General features: G+C 40.8%; 1 protein-coding gene across 37 annotated transcripts in view; it reads right to left on the bottom strand.

Moving 5' to 3' along the window:
• MLIP (muscular LMNA interacting protein) overlaps positions 1-21363 on the bottom strand; it is a 177235-nt gene that overhangs the window by 122226 nt on the left and 33646 nt on the right. The window contains exon 2 of one of the 37 annotated variants that reach the window (XM_065587819.1): positions 17264-17344. The exons of the other annotated variants lie outside the window; for them this stretch is intronic. The gene's annotated coding sequence lies outside the window, so the exon portion shown is untranslated. The remainder of the gene's footprint in view (positions 1-17263; positions 17345-21363) is intronic. 37 annotated transcript variants of the gene reach the window in all.

The raw sequence follows: 21363 nt of genomic DNA, 5'->3' as shown, positions 1-21363 counted from the left end.
CGTTATAGACTAGACAGCATCATCCACCAACTACTCCATGATGTCCATTCACCACAGTTTTCTTCTTTGGAGGATGGCATTAAATTGATGCTTGTTTGAATTCAACATATTTTAATTTTGTTAAAAATTAGATTGTGTCGACCTCCAAATAGAATTTCTTCCTATGTTGTATAGCCTCAGGCTAATACAGGAAGTTTCAAGTAGTCACATATTGCCTAGGACAGTATGCTGTGCCAACTTCCTGTTGATTCACTCAGACTTGCAAACAGACACAGGAACTTGTAGCGAATACAACCATGATCATGCAAATCAGGCTAAGTTATACTAGCAACAGAACTAGAACATACATGATAAACAGAGCTGGTCAGAAACCCAATGTTTTTCATTGGAAAAATCCCCTTTTCAACTGAAAAATGGGTTTTCCATGGGAATTTTCAAAGCACAGTGAAAAACATCACTTCATTTATTTTTCAAAACACATTTTAAAATAAATATTTTCATTTCTATTTGAGTTAAAATATGGCTTCAGTTTAGATTTTGGAAACTGACAGATTTCAGCTTTCCATTGTTGGTTTCTAGATTTTCAGCAGGTTTCCCCTCCCACTCTTGCTCTCCTTGGATTTTACTCACCCTCCACCCCCACCCCACCCCACCTGACCTCAACCAGAAAAGGAAGAAAGTAAAAAAGCATGGAAATGGAAAGTAACCCACTTTGTACACTTTTTTTTTACTGTTTTTTCAATAAATGTTTTAATAAATTTTTCTGTTTTGCATTTTTTCCAGCTGAATTAGTCAATCAAAAGTTGTCTAAAAAACAAACAAACACAAAGTGAAGTGCCAGATAGGAAGGCTAGAGAGAGGACAAATGTTAGATAGCATAAATCTAAAACCATAAATCAGGAAAGCATCTCCATTCAGGAAAGAACATAATAACCTGCTTAACTTTAGGCACTTGTGCTTCAGTTTAATTGAAACTGATGAGACTTAAACAGGTCCCTCAAGATAAGTAGGTGCTTGAGTGTTTTCCTGAATCAAGGTTCATACTTCAAACTGATCCTGGAAAGGGAAAATCAAATGTTGTCTAACTTTTATTTTCTATTTTCATTCAAAATAATGGGGGTGACTACAAAAGAAAGCAATAACAAGAGGAAGTGAGATGTTGCTTTTCAGAGTAATAGAAAGAAAAAGAGTAAAAATCAAGAAATAATACAGAAATAAAATAACGGGATGGACAGAATGGTAAGACATGGAAGGAGAGGGGGGAAAGGGTGAAGAAATGTGAGCAGGGCATACATAAAATAAGACACATCACTTTTAGGAAGTGAATGTAATTAACTTATTTATACTTCCTTACTTTGCTGCACTTTTCTAGCAGACATTCCAGATCTCTGAAAGTTTGAAGGAAATGATAGAATGGCTATTGTTCGCACTTACATAATATTTCTGTTACTAGCGTCTCTGGATTCTATAGGTTACTAATCTGAGAAAGAGAAAATAGCGTGAATTTCATCAGAGTACATACAAAAACCTGCAGCAGACTGGGGTCTAGATTCCAGAGCCCAAAAATAACAGCAAAATGAATTCAATGGCCCACTCATCCAGCTGGCCTAACTCCATTGGAACCCAGGAGTTATGATAGCAAAGAATTTGGCCACAATGTTTATTCAAGAGAACATTAAATAATCACTTTTTGTATTTATCTGTCCCACTCTATTCACAAAGAAATAATTGCCTAGCTTTAATTGTGCCTTTTTATCTGATGTAGGCCTTTGAAGAATATCAACATTTAGCATAATCTGAATATTTTTTTCCATGTAATATTTCTGCTGGAAGGATCCAGGCTGCAACATAACAGAGTGCTTAGTAAAAAGCAACAGAGGGTCCTGTGGCACCTTTGAGACTAACAGAAGTACTGGGAGCATAAGCTTTCGTGGGTAAGAACCTCACTTCTTCAGATGCAAGTAGTGCTTAGTAGTTATACAAGAAATGTATGGTAAATGATTTCCAGGGTTTCCTTTCTTTGCCCGCAGTAATGCATAATTAACATGTTCTGTTTCCCATGAGCCTGAGGATAATAAATGAATATCTGTATTAAATGTCCCTCTCTCCTTTATAATGTCTTCAAATTGCATTGTTGTGAATTAAATTTAATCTCAGTGACTAGTTCCTTTAGATTTCCTTCATGACTGAAGACTGTTAGTATGAAATTGACCACTGTAGTTGAAGTAACAATCTTTTCCAGCTATTTGTTAAAGTAATCAAGTTCAAATTTAGCAGAATGGCAGTTCACTGCCACTGTCAGCAAGTCTAACTATTTTAATAGCAAATATTTCCTTTCTTGGTTTTAATTTATTTAATTAAAGGAAAGAGACAGAAATACCTCCATGTCTAATAACGTAACAAATATAAAAGATATGTTATTAGATACATTCATATGTACGGATATGTTAGATATATACATTCAAACCCATAAGAAGAAATGTTAGCTATTAACATAGTTAGATTTCCTGACACAGTAGCAGTGACAGGGCAGGCTCCAGCATTTCTGCCGCCCCAAGCAAAAAAAAAAAAAAAAAAGCCGCGATCGGTGGCGGCAGGTCCTTCGCTCCTAGAGGGAGTGAGGGACCTGCTGCCCCCGAATTGCTGCAGGTGCCGCCCCTCTCCCTTGGCCGCCCCAAGCACCTGCTTGTTAAGCTGGTGCCTGGAGCCGGCCCTGAGCAGTGAACTGCCATTCTGCTATTATTGAAATTGATTACTTTAGCAAATAGCTGGAAAAGATGGTTACATTAACAACAGTAATGAATTTCATATTAACAATCTTCAGTCATGAAGGAAATCACAGAGTAAATTTAATTCACAACAATGCAATTTGAAGAAATTAAGGAGAGAGAGAAAGATAACACAGAGATTAATTTATTATCCTGATGGGGAAAGTAACAAATATGGGAGTTAGTCAGCTGGTGAGTATTTCTGGAGCACTTCTGTCTTATTGCTATTGATTAATGTTGGGGGGACAAAAACAGAGCACTTTTCTGTGCTGAGAACTTGCCATCGAATTTGACAGGACTCTGGGCTGGTTTGCTGTGTTTGAAACCTAGGCTTTGTTGCTAACTGTCAGTGCTAAGTTGCCCTGCAATTAGGTGGGTTAATGCCTGCTTCCTTTCAGGATCTTTAATATGATCTTTATATCATCAACGATCTACAACCTATCCTGGAAAATCCCTCACTCTCAGACCTTGGGAGGCAGGCCAGTCCTTGCTTACAGACAGCCCCCCAACCTGAAGCAAATACTCACCAGCAACTACACACCACGCCATAGAAACACTAACCCAGGAACCAATCCCTGTAACAAACTTTGTTGCCAACTCTCTCCCCATATCTACTCTAGCGACACCATCAGAGGACTCAACCACATGAGCCACACCATCAGGTGCTCATTCACCTGCACATCTACTAATGTGATATATGCCATCATGTGCCAGCAATGCCCCTCTGCCATGTACATTAGCCAAACTGGACAGTCTCTACGTAAAAGAATAAATGGACACAAATCAGACACTAGGAACAGTAAGAGACAAAGCCAGTCGGAGAACACTTCAATCTCCCTGGACATTCTATAACAGACTTAAAAGTAGCCATCCTTCAACAAAAAAACTTCAAAAACAGACTTCAAAGAGAAACTGCAGAACTAAAATTCATTTGCAAATTTAACACCATTAATTTGGGCTTGAATAGGGACTGGGAGTGGCTGGCTCACTACAAAGGCAACTTTCCCTCTCTTGTTATTGACACCTCCTCATCAATTATTGGGAGTGGACCACATCCAACCTGATTGAATTGGCCCTGTCAGCACTGGTTCTCCACTTGTAAGGTAACTCCCTTCTCTTCATGTGTCAGTATAATAATGCCTGCATCTGTAATTTTCACTCCATACATCTGAAGAAGTGGGTTTTTTACCCACGAAAGCTTATGCCCAAATAAATCGGTTAGTCTTTAAGGTGCCACCGGACTCCTCATGGTTAATATGAGAGCATTTCAGGGCTTTTTGAATAGGGCAATGATTAGAGGCAGCTGAGTGAGACAGGATGAGTCACTATTCCTGCTGTGGTGGGGGCCATGTTACAAAAAGCACACAGGCTCTCAGTGGCTGGTAAAATGAAGAGAGTTAGCCAGCTGAGTTCACCAGTGAAGGAAAGCAGGGAGTTAATGTATAATGAAGTACCTGCAATGGGAAGAAAATGGTATGCTGTCCACACCACAGTTAGCTCTTCTTCTGCCTACATCTGTGAGGGTCCTGACCAGACAGCCATCCTGACCCTGGAAGCTTCTACCCAGACTCTGGTCCTAACTTGGTGGGAATTCAGTCTGCATATCCCTGCTGAAGAAAGCCAGGCACAGGGAACCACCCAGTGTGAAAGGTGTCTGTTAGTGGAGTCCCTCAGAACATCTGCATAGCATCCAGTAGCATAAGCAATTCACCAACCAGATGTATATGGAAACATCCAAGAGAGAGGACGCTAGCCAGCTACAGATGACTGCAGCGAGACCAGAGGATGAAGGAGAATTGGCGGCTTTGCAGGGAGGAGACTGGCTTCTGGCCCCCTCAGGCAGTAGACAGTGCTGAACCCACTCACCCCAGTCCTCAAGTGAGGACAAGACCTCAAAGGCTGAGGAAGAGGAGGCACATCCCCCCAATGTTCCCTCTAATTTTTTACATCCATGTGCAGCATGAATTTTGTTATGTGCACCAATATAGAGGTGATGTGTGGTGGGGGTGGGGCTGAGGGGTTCGGAATGTGGGAGGGGTCTCAAGGCTGGGGTATAGCATTGGGGTGGGGGAGGGCTCTGGCTGGGGGTGTGACCTTTGGTGTGGGGCTAGGGATGAGGGGGTTGGAGTGCTGGAGGGGGCTCAGGACTGGGACAGAGCATTGGGGTGTGGGGAGTGAGGTCTCCGGCTGGGCGTGAGGGCTCTGGGGTGGGGCTGGGGATGAGGGATTCATGGTGCAGGAGGGGTCTCAGGGCTGGGGAAGAGGGTTGAGGTGCAGGGGGGGGGTGCGGGCTCTGGGGTGGGGCTGGGGATGAGGCGGTTTGGGGTGTAAGCTGCGCTGGGGCTGCGCTGGGGACATCCCTCCAAGGACGAGAGGTTTAGGTAACTACACCCAAGAGGAAGAGACATATGGTGGTGGTGTTCAGGAACCCTCTTCTAAGGGAGACAAAGGCATCCATCTGCTGATCTGACATCTGTTACAAGATGTGAGCTGCCTTCCTGAAGCCTGCATCTGCGACATCATGGAAAGGTTGCTGAGGCTTGTCTATCCCTCAGATGACCATCCCATAGTGCTCATCACTGTGGGCACTAATGATACTGTCAGGTATGGCCCTGGGAGCAAAGGTGAAGGAGTCAGGGCATAGGTGGTATTCTCATCCATCCTCCCAGTTGGGGGTAAGGGCCCAGGCAAGGACAGACGCATCCTGGAGTTGAATGCACAGATGGTGTTGATGGGAGCGCTTTGACTTCCTCAACCATGGCATGCTGTTTCAGGAAAGAGGACTGCTGGGAAGAGATGGGGTCCACTTGACAAAGAAGGGGAAAAGCATCTTTAGACACTGACTCACCAACCTAGTGAGGAGGGCTTTAAACTATGTTCCAAGGGGGCATGTGACAAAGTTGACTGGAAGGTATAAAAAAATGTGACCTTAACAGAGGGTTAGATGTTGGGGGAAGGATGGGAAGCAACTAGAGGGAAACAGTAGGGGAATCTGATCATTTTTATGTCTATACATAAATGCAAGGTGTATGGGGAATAAACAAGAAGTGACAATGTACACACAGATGGCATAGGGCTCGTTATGATAGTATGTAAGTTAAATTATGACAAATGATATCACTGAGATTTGGTGGTATAAATCTCATGATTAGGATATTGGTATAAAGGAGTATAGCTTGTTCAGAAGAACAGGCAGGGAAAAAAGGGAGGAGGTGTTTAATGCTTATTTTGCTTCAGTCTTCACTAGAAAGGTTAACTGTGAGCAAACACGTAACACAATTAATATTAAGAAAAAGGGGGAAGGAACACAAGCCAGAATAGGGAAAGAACAGGTTACAGTAAATTTAAATAAGTTAGATGTATTCAAGTTGGCACAACTTGATGAAATTCACGCTAGGATACTTAAGGGACTAGCTGAAGCAATCTCAGAACCATTAGCAATTATCTTTAAGAACTCACGGAGGATGGCTGAGATCTCAGAGGACTGGAGAAGGGCAAACATAGTGCCTATCTTCAAAAAGGGGAACAAAGAGGACCAGTCAACCTAACTTCAATACCTTGAAAGCTACTGGAACAGATTAGTAAACAATCAGTTTGTAAGTACCTAGAGGATAATAGGGTAATAAGTAATAGCCAATGTAGATTTGTCAAGAACAAACCATGCCAAATCAACCTAATTTCTTTCTCTGACAGTTCTACTGGCCTAGAGTATAGCGGGGAAGCAGTAGTTATTTTAGTCGAAGGCATACCTCAGAATCAATCTTGTACCTTTTGTAGACAAAATACTAAGCTCACCTATTATTACAGATGCAAATACTTATGTCTCATCTTCCAGATAGTTAGCTTTTACTGGGTAAAGTGAGAGAAGAAATCTACAGCAATATTAAGAACATAAGAATGGCCGTACGGGGTCAGACCAAAGGTCCATCCAGCCCAGTATCCTGTCTACCGACAGTGGCCAATGCCAGGTGTTCCAGAGGGAGTGAACCTAACAGGTAATGATTGAGTGATCTCTCTCCTGCCGTCCATCACCACCCTCTGACAAACAGAGGCTAGGGACACCATTCCTTACCCATCCTGGCTAATAGCCATTAATGGGTATCTATAAATCACCTTGGCGAAAATAGCAGGCCAGCAGGGCTCAAATCAGTTATACCAAAGCAAACACAAACATCAGGAAGTGATGTCATATTAGAAGGCAAAAACGTCAAGAAAGTAGAACAGTTGGTTTACCTAGGAAGCACCATACTAGCCAACAGAGACCTCAAGAAGGCAGTGACATCAAGGATAGGAAAGGTATCCACAACATTCACTAAATTCAGCAATATATGGAAATCAAAGATATATTCAGTACCAAAACAAAACTGAGATTTTGTAACTCAAACGTAATCTCAGTGCTAACATACGGCTGTGAGAGCTGGAAATCTATTTAAATGTTAGATGGAAACTAGATGCTTTTGTAAACAAGTGCCTACAAAAGATTCTGGGCATTGAATGGAGACACTATTGCCAATGAAGAGATTCAAGAAATTACAAACCAGCAGCTCATCTCCACAGGAATAGAAGGAAATGTTGGACAGGTTTGGGGCATGTACTCCAGATGCCAACATACAGACTCACTCATGAAGCTGTCAAATGGAAATCAACTGTGTGAGGAAACAAGGGTGCTCAAGAAAAACCTTAGGAAGAACCCTTAGCAGGGAGGGCAGAAGTCAGTCAGTCAATCTCAACAGCATAGAGCAGAAAGAAGCAGCAGCCAATGACAGGGAGGGATGAAAAACACTCCTTTTGGCTCTGTGCACCAGCTTTGGTGCCAGAAGGATGTAATTAATAATAAGACGGATATAATAAAACTTACCTCAGTACAAAAGTGTTGTGAAAATTAATGTCTCTAAAGAACTAGAAAATAGTTGGATAAAAGGTGTTCTAGAATTGCAATCTGTTATTTGACGTGCAGGTGAAATATTTCCTTTCAACAATAAAATATTTAAATTAGATTTTGCTAGTGCATTTCATACAACTGTAGCTGTTGTTTCAGACTTGTCGACATGGGTTGAAGCAAGCAATGCACTCAAAGGGTAAAGATCAGTTTATGGCTAAAGCGTGGGATATATAAAAAAGCAATAGGGCTCTTCTCCTGTCTCTGCCGAAGACTTGCTGTGTGACCTTGGGCAAGTCACTTACTTCTGTGATTCACTTTCCTTCTTGTAAAATGGGGATAAACAGTGGGATTGTGATGTTTAACTCAGTGTTCAGTTAAACAGTGAGATCCTTCGCTGTAAGATGCTCTATAAGTGTGAAGTATTATTTTTGCACCCATTAGATCAGCATTTCTCAAATGGGGAGTCCCGACCCAAAAGGATGTCAAAAGACTATTGTAGGGGAGTCACGAGAGTGGTGGCTGCTGGCCAGATGCCCAGCTCTGAAGGCAGCTTCACCACTAGCAGCAGAACAGAAACAAGGGTATCATGATATGGGGGAAGTCATCACTATTTGGGAGGCAGAAGTCATCACAGCCTGAAACACTTTCCAAAGAGTTCCCAGCAAAAAATGTTTGAAAACTTCTGCACTAGATAATCCAAAGCCTCATGTTTCAGTTGCAGTGCTGCAAGCAGGAGCCCCGAGGGCTTTGAACTGGCCTTCATTCTGCTAACAGTGCTATAGCAAAAACAACGAGGAGTAAGGTGCCACCGGACTCCTCGTTGTTTTTGTGGCTACAGACTAATACTCTGATACTTAGTGCTATAGCAGTGAGCGTTTCAAAATTAACTTCAACTGGAAGTTTGCCTGTGAGAAAACTGCATTACACTCCTACAACGTAGTGCTGTAGTTCCACCTGTCCTCTCCCAGGGTAAGTCACACAATGTTCTAGGAGTGCTTTCTCATGATTTTCCATGACATAATTTTTCTTATTTTCCTATTCTAAAAGCTACACCTACTATCTCTTAAGGAGACATAATTATCAAGTCAAGCATAGAGAACAGAAATAAATCTCTGCTTATATCTGTCATGGTTGAGAGATCAGTCCTCCAGGATGATGTTAATGAGGAACATCAATTTAATTTTACGTCAGCATGCATCAGTCATTTGCACTTTAGTTTCTAAACATGTCTAGATGGTTGGGTGCCAGAGGGAGTTCACCATAATTGCTTCTCTTTTCAGTCAAGTCAGTACCAGACCTTCATGCACCTGAGCACTGATCTCCCAACATGGCCTGCTGTGATATTCTCACTGCCAGTCATTTCACAATGGTTACCTAATGTGCCACAGCTTCCACACATATTCAACTCCCATCAGAACTAATATCATGATGTTTCCTGTGCTTCAATACTAGGGCCCCTGGAGGATCAGCATTAGAGATACCAGCATGATGCTCCTAGTAGGGAGGAGCACTTCTTCTGAGGGAGGTTGAGCGTTTTGATACCCAGCTGAGGAAAATTTTGAGTTTATTTTTCAGGGATTACTTTTCTATTGATTATTGGTGATATTATTAAAAATGCAATAGTAATTTTTTAAAAAATGGGAAAGGACCCCATTTTTTAAGAAGCCAGCTCCAATTGGATCCAACTCCCCACTCTCTATGTGAAGCCCAACACTGGCTTTGGTAAGTGCACATGTGCATGTGTGGAAAAGAGGGGGTTAGGTCGCTGTAACAACAATGCTAGGCACTGGCTATGCCAGGCATTCCCAACAATGGTCTCATGTAACATCTTTTCAGTTTTCCATTTGACAGGAAATACTATGTGAATTGTTACATTTATAAGTTAAAAGTAATCTCACTAGATGTGTGAGGCACAGGAAACTCTAGCTAACTAGCGCTATCCTTTATTTGGGATTTGAACGTTTGTTGTAAGTATTGGGCCAAAATCATCCCTCAGCCCCACGAAGTGCAAAGTGTATTCTTCCTCCACCTGTGGAGACATCTGCAGCAGAAGAGGAGTCATCCCTGGGGGAGGGCAGATAGCAATTTCACTGCATTAGGAATTTTACTGTGGGAGGGCAGCTTTAAATAACATCTAGGGCTGGGGCAGAACAGCACCTAATTAGTGCACCTCCCAGTTCCCAACTTCCTCCTGGTCCAGCTCTACCCACTCTGTGGGTTGACCAGCTTGGAGTGGGGCCATGGGTGCTTTGCACTACTCTTTAATTAATGGAGACCTCCTATAACTGGAAGGGACCTTGAAAGGTCATTGAGTCCAGCCCCCTGCCTTCACTAGCAGGACCAAGTACTGATTTTGCCCCAGATCCCTAAGTGGCCCCTTCCAGGATTGAACTCACAACCCTGGGTTTAGCAGGCCAATGCTCAAACCACTGAGCTATCCCTCCCCCCTCTATCCTGCTCCTTTTGGACTTTCCACCACTCAGGCCCCACAATCTACAGTCTGCTAATGAAACCAAGGCAATGAATTGTGTCAAATGATTGTCATTGTCCAAGGGGGGTAGAAATACTAGTCTGAGGGCAAGACTACTCCACAGCTGCACTGATGCAGCTGCATTGCTGTAGCGCATCTGGTGAAGCCACGCTATGACAATGAGAGAGAGCTCTTCCATTGGCATAATTACTCCATCTCAGCTAGATAGTGTCTCCCACCTAAGTAGCACCAGTGTGGACAGCACAGATCTTGTGTTGCTCGGGCAGGAGGGTTTTTCACACCTCTGAGTGAGGTAAGTTAGATCGACTTAACCGGTAGTGTAGACTTGCCCTGAGTAGACAATATTTTTTCCTCTTCTTATATTTGAGTGAACTTGTTGCTGAAAGTGAAGCACTAATAGTATTGTTGAAAGTATGACACAGGGTGGGCAGGTACTGCAAACTCCCTAAAATATAACTCTATCCAAGACATCTCAGTACTGACTTAAAACTGTGCAGTCAAGTGCTAGCATAACAGCTGCAATAGTGCTATTAGTTCTCCCTAGGAAATCAGATAAAAATGTTGGTGAATCGCTTCAGATTTATCTAAAAGGATCGGAAGAACTCAAATCTCTCTGCATTCCTAACTCTTAACTACAATAGTTTACTTAGGCAGAATTCCCATTTGAACAAAATGGAGAGGTTTTGAGAATTAGAAGGATCCAATTAAGGTTGCCACTTTTCCATTGGGCAATCCATATTAAGCTCCATCTGTGCCCCTCTGCCAGGGAATGCTCCTTAAGGCAAGCCATGTCCCTGGCAAGACTGAACTATGAATTATGTTACTTATCTTAGCAGTCAGGTTTTCCTCCTTTCTGTCCTCTCCTGATTGGTTGGCCTCAAATTCCCAAGTCAGCTAGTTTGTCACCTGGCCAACCTATCTCTCCTTGCCCGCTCCTTTTTATACAAACCCTTACTACTCTCTGTGTCTCTTCTGTCTCTCATCTACATCTGTCTTCTCTTTTTTGTCCTATTTTTGTCCACAAATCTCTCCACGTCTAGTAATACCTCCCTCCATTATGTCAAATACATATGACCCCTAAATGGATCCTACCCCGTTTGCAAACTTATTATAACTGAATACATGAAAAAGATGCCTTGCATGGTGTCAAGTATCAGGGGGTAGCCGTGTTAGTCTGTATCTACAAAAACAACAAGGAGAAAGACTAACAGATTTATTTGGGCATAAACTTTCGTGAGTTAAAACCTCACTTCTTAGAAGTGAGGTTTTAACTCACGAAAGTTTATGCCCAAATAAATCTGTTAGTCTTTAAGGTGCCACCAGACTCCTTGTTGTTTTTATGAAAAAGATGTTACTTCCTATAAATACAAATTAAGACCTTGATCCTGCAAGTAAAATGCCAATTCATGTCAATAGACCAGATACTAAATGACTGATCCCTTGCACTTCTGTGAATGAGCAACCTCCATGTTTTGGACATTTAGTCTAATTCTGAATAAGCCCCCAAAGGTTTGAATTTTTAGCTGAAGTTTAGCCAAGCTATCTAAATCTTTTCGATGTTCAAGAAGCAAAAGGCTTCCTTGCAAGATTTCCTACTCTTCTTACTTCCAGTCAGACCGCAAATACCACAAGAACATGCTATCTCACTTCGGATTCTCTTGCAGAACCAGGCTCATATTACATAAACAGATGAAAAATAAAGCTATTGCTCAGCCCTGAAATTGTGCATTCTTAAATACTACGGGTGAAATCCTGGCTCTGCCAACATCAATGGGAGTTTTGACATCTATGTCAATGGGATCAGAATTTCATTCTGTACACAGTAAAGCATTCACATGGTAATCATTTTTAAGAGTCTTCAATAACGGTGCCTTATAAAGCTTGCTTTCTCTCCAGGAAGCCAAATTAAATTGCATTTCAATAACTAGAAGAGCCCCAGTACTGCCCTTGCCCCATGACTTCAATGGGGCTCTGTCTGGGCACAGCAGTCCACCCACACACTACATGTTGCAAGTCTAGAACAAAGGTTGCAATGTAAAATAACAAAAGCAAAGAAAATCAAAGGTAACTATGTCATTCAGCAATATGCTACAGTGGATTTGATTCGGCATCAAGTAGCTGCATAAACTTTAAATCTCTGTCCTTTTGAGGTCCATGTTAGAATACCTGCCACACAGGGGCACACTTAAAAAGTCTATTTTTGCTAATACTCTCTTGTGTTGTATCTGATATATAGGCACAGATAGACGCTTTCAACTCTCTGATCAGACTCCTCACCTTGCTTAATTATTTCAAGCCGAAATTCATCCTTATGCAGAGGGTCAGCATGAGATCTATGAAACTTAAATCTGCAAAAGCAGAGCTTCAAGGACTTATTTGTCTTCTCCTGCTTGTCTTCTGCACAGGAGTGAATTTCACCCCTAGTGACTAATGGTATGTGACTCTAAAAAAGAGAGTATAAAGATTCAGAATGGCTCTGAGGATCATCCAAGAGTAGGCCAAGCATTTCATGTGAGAGTAAATGTTGCAATCTATCTGAATAGAGTGATGGATAGGGAAGAGAAACAGAGCTAGTCAACGTAGCAATCAATATTTGTTCTTTCCATCACTTATAATTCATTTTTTTCAAAGGAGTTTGTACAGTACCTATTTCTGTTAAAAATATTTGATATCTTAACAACCCGAAGACCATTAAAAGTAAAGTATTCTGATGAGTAATAAGCCTCTAGAGTAAGAGAGCTCAAATTAAGAACACTTACTGAGGAAGCAAGGAGGGATACATTCTGAAATAAGTTCACATTAATGGTACTGCACTAGTGTGTTCACTTGACAAAATAACGGAAATGCCTACTAGAAATGTGCAGTTACAAAGCATCTAGGGTAGAATTATCAAAAGCAACTAAGGACTAGATCCACAAAGAGATTTAAGTGCCTCACTCCCACTTTACGTGCCTAAATCCAAACTTTAAATCCTGTAAACCCCTGCTTAGCTGCTGGCCAAACCTGTAGGCAGTGCCTCCAAAAGCGGGTTCGGGCCCCGGTGAAAAAAATTTTGGGGGTCCCCCAGCAAGGGCGGACCGGCTAAACAGGGCCGATGGGGGGGGGGGGGAGAGCCGGACCCCGGGCCCCCTTCCGGACCGCCGGGACCCGGTAAGGCGACGAGCGGGGGGGGGAAGCCCGGGCCCCTTCTGGACCACCAGGCCCTGGTAATTTGTACCGGCTTCCCCCGCCTCTCGTCGGCCCTTCCTGAAGAGGTCTGTAACCGTGCCTTTGTGGGACACAGCTGAGAATGCCAAATTCTTCTTGAACCAAGCTTGAACCAAGAACTTTGCAATTACTGTATGTATTTGATTCCTTTAACCAATTTTAACTCTCACTTTTCTTTCTTTCTTTCATTCTATGAATAAACCTTTAGATTTTAGATACTAAAGAATTGGCATCAGCATGATTTTTGGGTAAGATCTAAGTTATATATTGACCTGGCTAGTCCTTTGGGATCAGAAGAACCGTTTATTTGAAGAGATTGGTTTTAAAGAACCACTCATCTCTAAGTCTAGTGTTTTCAGTGGTAATACAAGGACCGGTATGTCTAAGGAAACTTTAGGCTTTTATGACTTCTTGTTAGCCAGTGTGGTAAAACAGGAGTTTACTTTTGTTGCTGGTTTGGTATATCCTATGGGGGATTAACCACCAATCTTGGGATGTATCTGCCCTATTTCTCAGCAGTTTGTCCTGAATTTAGCACTCTCAGTTGTGGCCCAAGGCGGCACAATTATAGTATATCTTGGTCTTGTGTAAATTACACCAATGCAACTGTGCATACAGAAGTACTCAGCTTCTCAATACCACCTTCAGATTATGTGCCAACTCCATCTGAGAGGAATTTCTCTACTGACACTGTAGCCTCAAGCAATTTGCAAGGTATTTTTCCCACATATCAACATCAAATCAACTTAACATTTTGATTCTGAATGGATGGATCAGACTGCCGAAGTTAGTATTCCAAAGTAACTTCAAACTGATACTGGGTGACTAAGATGTTTTAAGATGCATTACAAAATATATTATTTTATTAATCGTATCAGGATTTCACTTTCAATTGTAAATATATACTTTTTCACACATTTAGAGCTCATGTTGATGAAAATGTTCAAAATTGTTTCAGTGGTCCTTGGCAAAAAAAATAGCCACACACCAATGCCAAATCCTGTATGTAATATCTTGAGCTGCTTGTAATGAGGTGGTGAAGTTGTATTACAAACTTTCTTAGTATAATAACTGATCAGTCAGCCCTGAGACAGCCCATATTGCCTAGGGAGGTTGTGGAATCTCCATCACTGGAGATTTTTAAGAGCAGGTTAGACAAACACCTGTCAGGGATGGTCTAGATAATACTTAGTCAAGGTCCCTTCCAGTCCTATGATTCTATGTTTAAATCAACATGCACTACCTGCCACTGTTATGAAGAAAAGCCTTGTCCTCTGAAACAGACAGGTCAATATCAGCAAATGAGCAGCAGCAAAAGCAGTCTATAATAATCACAGTAACCTTAAGGGATATGTCATGAGGATGTCAATGTGATATGTACATGCACACACACTAAAATCAAGAGTGGGAGGGGTAGCTCAGTGGTTTGAGCATTGGCCTGCTAAACCCAGCATTGTGAGTTCAATCCTTGAGGGGGCCACTTAGGGATCTGGGGCAAAATCAGTACTTGGTCCTGCTAGTGAAGGCAGGGGGCTGGACTTGATGACCTTTCAAGGTCCATTCTAGGAGATGGGATATCTCCATTAATTTTTAATTTTTTTAAGTCCTAGGGCAAAGTTTTGACTAGTTCATGTCAAAAGTGATACTTATAACAACAGTGTCAATTATCAAGAAGCATTAATGGCAATTTGCCTGTGTGCGAACATCAACAGTTAAGATTCACTAGTGATAATGTACTGTGTACATGACAGACTTTTCTCCGCAAGTATCAAACCAGTGATTAGAAAAACATAATTTATGTCAATCTCTTCTGGACCATTCTAGCTGTCAGTATGCTTTCTTAATAGAAAGTGAAGGAATCAAGGCCCTGCACATCATCAGTAAATTATGAGAAAGGTTCACTTGCCTAAATCTTCAAGTATTACAAATACACTGAGATTCCTCCAAATATGTATGACCATAAAATACTAGCAAAGAATGGAACTTTTGCTGTTTGGAAAAATATCTCAGGTCTGCACTAACATCTGTATCATCCAATTGTACTGTAAAATTCAAAACTGCAGAGTGTTAGAATGTTTGACTATCTATACAAGAACCCTGAAAATATATTACATAAGTTTCAAAGTGAGGGTTGGTCCCAATATGGGATTCATAAGTGGAAGCATTCAGAAAGGGACATGCAGATGGCACATATTTCATTTTTATACTTTGTTACACCACATTCTGCACACTTCCCCGAATGTATGATAAATAAAGGAGACACTGTGCATTGTGCTATCTTTCTGGCTAATGTTATTGCTTTCCACAGGAGACGGCCATAAAATGATGTAAGAACAGACTGAAATGTCTGTAATATCAGCTTTTTGAATTATGTATTTTATATGGTGCTTCAAATAATGCAGCCTCCTAAATGAGAACCACTTTGAGCGATGACAGTTTTTCTGCATACAAAAATCACATGAATTAAAGAAAGGTCCCTCGGCTGTTAAGAGGTATAATCTCCAGATTAAGGATCTGATCCTGCAAGGTATTGAGCACTCTTAACCCTCACTGAAGCAAACTTCAGTGAGAGTTGACTTCAGTGGAAGCTGAGGGTGCTCAGGTCCTAGAAGCTCTGAAGTGTAACACAACTAAGGCCTGTATTCTGATCTCAGATACATGGATGCTAAAAAATTAGATGAAACCAATGGTGTTCTGAATTTATATGGATGTAATGGAGAGTAAGGGTAGATATTGTAGCCCATTGAAGTCGGTAGGAGATTTCAATGAGAAAAAGACTTTACCCTAGAATTTTACCCTAAGTGTTTTCATGAAAGTATTTCTATTAAATGAGGTAGGGATAATGCTTTCTGCAGTGAGCAAAAACCCATAGGTTGGATTTGGGTTGTGTGTACTGGGAATAATTTATATCCACATACATATTTTGTTTTCCCACTTTGAAGTATAAAATCACCACTAGAAGCATCCAGAAAACCTTAACAGCTCTCTTCCAGAGCAGAGTTTGTATGGATTATGAAACAGAAGATCACATTGCTGGGAGCTACTGTAAAGTCCAAGTAATGCTACACATTTGTACTATTTGACATTTGACACTGATCATACAAAGACAGGAAAATATTGTGGTCTACAAATTACTGAAGACACCAAGGTGGTAACAAGTGGGCTTTGGTTATGTATTTCTTGTTTTCATGAGTGCGTCCGACTATATAACTTTATGACAAAAGGTAAGAGGATAGGTGTCTCAAGATTTGAGGTACAGTATCATTGGTAACAGGTGCTAATTGCACGATTACCTAGAGAATCTGATGCTTTTAAAAAAGCAAATGCAGCCAGTTGCAAAATCTTTGCCAAAATTACCCAAGACCTGCTTTGTAATAGCTACATGGGTTTATTTGGGTACCAATTGTACTTTTATATTGAAATACACAGAAAGCACCATTCCTATCTGGAGAAAAGCAACACAAAATTCCATTAGCACATTAAAAAATATTTTCTTCTCTTTGAGATTATAATTATATCTTTTTGTTAAAGGTAAAATACTGCACTATATTCAGAGAATTATATTAAAGGAATTCAGAGAAATTGCCACTGAAAGGCTAGAACACTAAAGAGTGACATTCTGAATGATGGTTTTTGATTTTGGTTTTGTTTTAACAGCTAACTTTACACCTCTTGCGACAAACTGGGAAAATGTCTGAATTACATTTTAGGAATATTATGTATGGCTGGTTTCCCTGTTCAATTTTATATTGCTGCCTGACTGAATGCATGTAGTCAAATCAAAAGAGGCTATACATGGGGGTTGTTAAGGAAGCCAGGAAGGGTAGAACAATGACCCAGATAAGCCTCTCAGATAGCTGCTTCAAAGGAGCTAAGACAGCAATCACTGAGCCAAGGATTGTGGGAAGAACCTACCTGGCTCGTACCATCCAGATTAGGATGTTTTTCTCTTCCTCAGACTGAGATCAGAAGACCATATGGAATGAATAGGTACCCCTGGCAGAAAGGGAGGGGAGAAGCAGTCAGCTCAGCTGGACACTGACAGGGCCACAGTGAGCATGCAGTGAGGCTGACGCACAGACTGACTGACTGACTTTGGAGCCAGGATCTGCAGCCACGTTAGCTGTAACTGTGCCCAGAGAGAAAGGGAACACCAAGACTAAAGTCATGTCAACCTAGAGGCTTGTAGGGAATGCCAAACATAGGTAAAACAATAGGCAAATAGGTCTCTTTGATTTTTTTTTAATTCCCCTCTGTAAGCTCTGTGTACAGTTTGGGCAAATAAATCATACTCTGTTTTAGAGAAACTGCTGCTGTGTCATTGCATGCTCTTACTGATTGCCCACGAAGAGAACTTTGGCAGGGTCCAAGCCTCGTTGGACCTGTGAGGTAACACAGTTGGCAGGCAAGCAGGTATAATGCGGAGATCCAGACAGAGTGCGGTTGGGTTGTGGGATTCCATCCCAAAGAAAAGTGAAGCCATGGGCTTGCCATTTAGAAGGGGTGCACTTGCGGGACTGGACAAGGAGTAACACCTCTTAATAGGAGAATCATAGGATTGGAAGAGATCTCAAGAGGTCATCTAATCCAGCCTCCTGCACTCAAGGCAGGACTAAATATTATCTAGACCATTCCCAACAGGTGTTTGTCTAAACTGCTCTTAATAATCTCTAATGATGGAGATTCTAAAACCTCCCTAGGCAATTTATTCTAGTGCTTAACCACCCTGACAGTTAGGAAGTTTTTCCTAATGCCCAACCTAAACCGCCGTTGCTGCAATTTAAACCCATTGCTTCTTGTCCTATCCTCAGAGTTTAAGGAGAACAATTTTTCTTCCTCCTCCTTGAAACAACCTTTTACGTACTTGAAAACCGTTTTGTTCCCTTTCAGTCTTCTCTTCTCCAGATTAAACAACCCTTTTTTTCTTTTCCAATCTTCCCTCATACGTCATATTTTTTAGACCTTTAATCATTTTTGTTGCTCTTCTCTGGACTTTCTCCAATTTGTCCACATATTTCCTGAAATGTGATGCCCAGAACCGGACACAATACCCTAGTTAAGGCCTAAATCAGCGCAGAGTAGAGCGAAGAATTACTTCTTGTGTCTTGCTTACAATATTCCTGCTAATACATCCCAGAATAAGCTTCACTTTTTTGCAACAGTGTTATACAGTTGACTCATATTTAGCTTGTGATCCTCTATGACCTCCAGATCCCTTTCCGCAGGACTCCTTCCTAGGCAGTCAGTTCCCATTTTGTATGTGTGCAATTGATTGTTACTTCTTAAATGGAGTACTTTGCATTGTCCTTATTGAACTGCAGCCTGTTTACTTCCGACGATTTCTCCAGTTTGTCCAGATGATTTTGAATTTTATCCTACCCTCCAAAGCACTCACAACTGTGACATCTGCTTTGCTTACTTTGTCAAGTTGTTTTGGACCTTATATATGATTTGCTTCGGTGAAGCACCTGGTACAGTTGCAACCATCTTTGCATTACTCCTTCAGTTTTCTGCCTTGTTGGGATTCTGTTCCCTGTTTCCCCTTATTTTATTTATTTTCCTTATCTTTTGTTCCTTTATTTATGCATTCCCCACCCCCATCCTACCCTAGGTAGGGGTGAGGACTTTCCCTACGGCTGAGATGAGTGCCACAGGAGTAAAGCAGAGAAAGGTGGTATGTTTTTATAACCATATGCAGAACTCTAAGGGAAAGGTAATAAGTTATAAATACTTCTAGGGACTTTGTTCACGTTTTTATATTAAGGTACCTTCATAAATTGTTTATAAGATTAATAATTAATAGATGCCATGAGCATGTTACAGATGGGAATAATCTATGCTATAAATAGTTATAAGCACAGCACTAGAGAGAGTGTTATAGATGGGGATAAGCTATGACCTGTAAGACTCTATAACCATTTTATTAACCACTAAAACATCAATCATTTATTAACCCATTATAAACTAAACTAATTAACCTTAATGTAAAGTGTAACCTTTGCCATCTTTATTTACCTCTAAAATGAGGCTTCAGGTTTATAGTGATCATTATTATAAGGTCATCCCAGGCAATTATCTGTAAACAGTAGCAAAACATATTTGAAGTCCCCATGCAGAATGTTCTGCTGTACTACAAAGCCAATTACATGTCCCTCATTGCAGTAGAGATTCATTCCTGGTTTTACCTACACTGACATCAGGGAAGTAGCCTCAGAGATACATTTAGTTCATTATCTCCAAACATAACCAATCTCCACACTAAAAATTGTGCAAAAAAAAATTAACACACTTAGTCGAATTATATTTTGTAACAGACTTCAAAATATATCCCAGAAAATGTATTTGCTCCATAAAATAACCATTTTGTGGAAACTGGTCTAAAAAGTAAACCTAATCGCATCAGAACTGATAGATTAATCTATGCAACTGCATAGGTGCTGGAACTAGGGGTGATGAGCGTGCTGCTGTACCCCCTAACTTGAAGTGGTTTCCACCATATACAGATGCACAGTTTGGTTCAATGGCTCTCAGCACCCCCACTATACAAATTGCTATATAAAGAAAGGAAAGAAAGGAAAAGAAAATAACACCTGATTCTCTGCCCTATTCACCCTGATTTGTAAGTATTCTTTGTCTTCTAAATTATGTGTCAAACATTTGATGCAACTAACAAGATAAGCCATTAACCCTGCTTTGGAATGTCTAGCTGAGACATGATCCCAATAATTAAACCCTTTGGGATAGGTAAACCCACACTGCTTTCATTAGCACAAATCATTGAGTGTGTGTTAAACAAGTGACACCAGCAGCTGAATACCAGCATCAGGGTTTAGCTGTTTGCTCTCCCCCAGGCTACGGTAATATACTGGGTTGAAGATCATTGCTTCTAGAACCACCGTATTTTATGACTATTAAACCAGCTGTCACAGGAATACTGTGGTGCAATGTTGGGCTCATTTACTATTTATGCCATAATACTGTCTTCTTTTTTATGGTCTCAAGTTATATCAATAGTACCAATCTTAAAATAAACCTGAAATTGTTCCAATTAGAGGAAATTCAGAGGAGAACAATGAACATTGTTAACTTTGATGGGCTTAATTTATGGGGGAAGCTTAACAGAACTAAAACTGTACAGTATGGCTGAATGAATGTGGGGAGGAGAGTATGTGTTTACAGGCTGGCTATCAGGAAACATTTCCAAACATCAGGGGGTAGCCGTGTTAGTCTGTATCTACAAAAACAACAAGGAGTCTGGTGGCACCTTAAAGACTAACAGATTTATTTGGGCATAAGCTTTCGTGAGTAAAAACCTCACTTCTTCGGATGCAGTGAGGTTTTTACTCACGAAAGCTTATGCCCAAATAAATCTGTTAGTCTTTAAAGTGCCACCAGACTCCTTGTTATTTCCAAACAGTGGCATCTATTAGATGCCAAGGAGCATGATGAAAGCTTTATGCTAGAGTCATTTAAAACTGGAGAGAGTACTCAATAATCCATGGGCAAGAGCAGTCCTTCAGTGGCAGAGGAAAGTAGATAAGGACCTAATAGATATTTTCCATCTCTAATTACCATAAATCTATATCTATGGCTTATATTTCTTTCTTCAAACATTTTGATTTAGCCCATATTCCCTTTCTAAACACTGCTGGTATCTGAGATTTTGCCATCACATTTCATTATTGTAGTATGCATAATATTTATGGCTTGATTCTACCGGCATTTGTAGAGCTGAATTACTCTTTCTGCCCCACAAGTGGTGAGGTTTTCAGTACAAAGGGAGGTAAAGATAACAGCTCAGCAGATACAGCTGATATTTTCTTGCTTTGTGTGTTTGGAGTTTAATGCAGAGTGTTGTTTTATTTGCAGTATTTCTGAATGACTTTGCATCTGACAACACTGATTTAAATTTATATGGCCAGTGTGACACTATGCCCCATATTCTTCATAGATATATTGCTGTGATATGAATATGGCATAACTAAGTTGTATTTTATGCAAGATAGGTCATATGA

This window comes from Chrysemys picta, chromosome 3 (assembly GCF_011386835.1).
Source record: "Chrysemys picta bellii isolate R12L10 chromosome 3, ASM1138683v2, whole genome shotgun sequence".
Taxonomy (NCBI): domain Eukaryota; kingdom Metazoa; phylum Chordata; order Testudines; family Emydidae; genus Chrysemys; species Chrysemys picta.
Note: the sequence above shows the minus strand (reverse complement) of the source record. Positions and strands in the feature narration are given on the sequence as shown.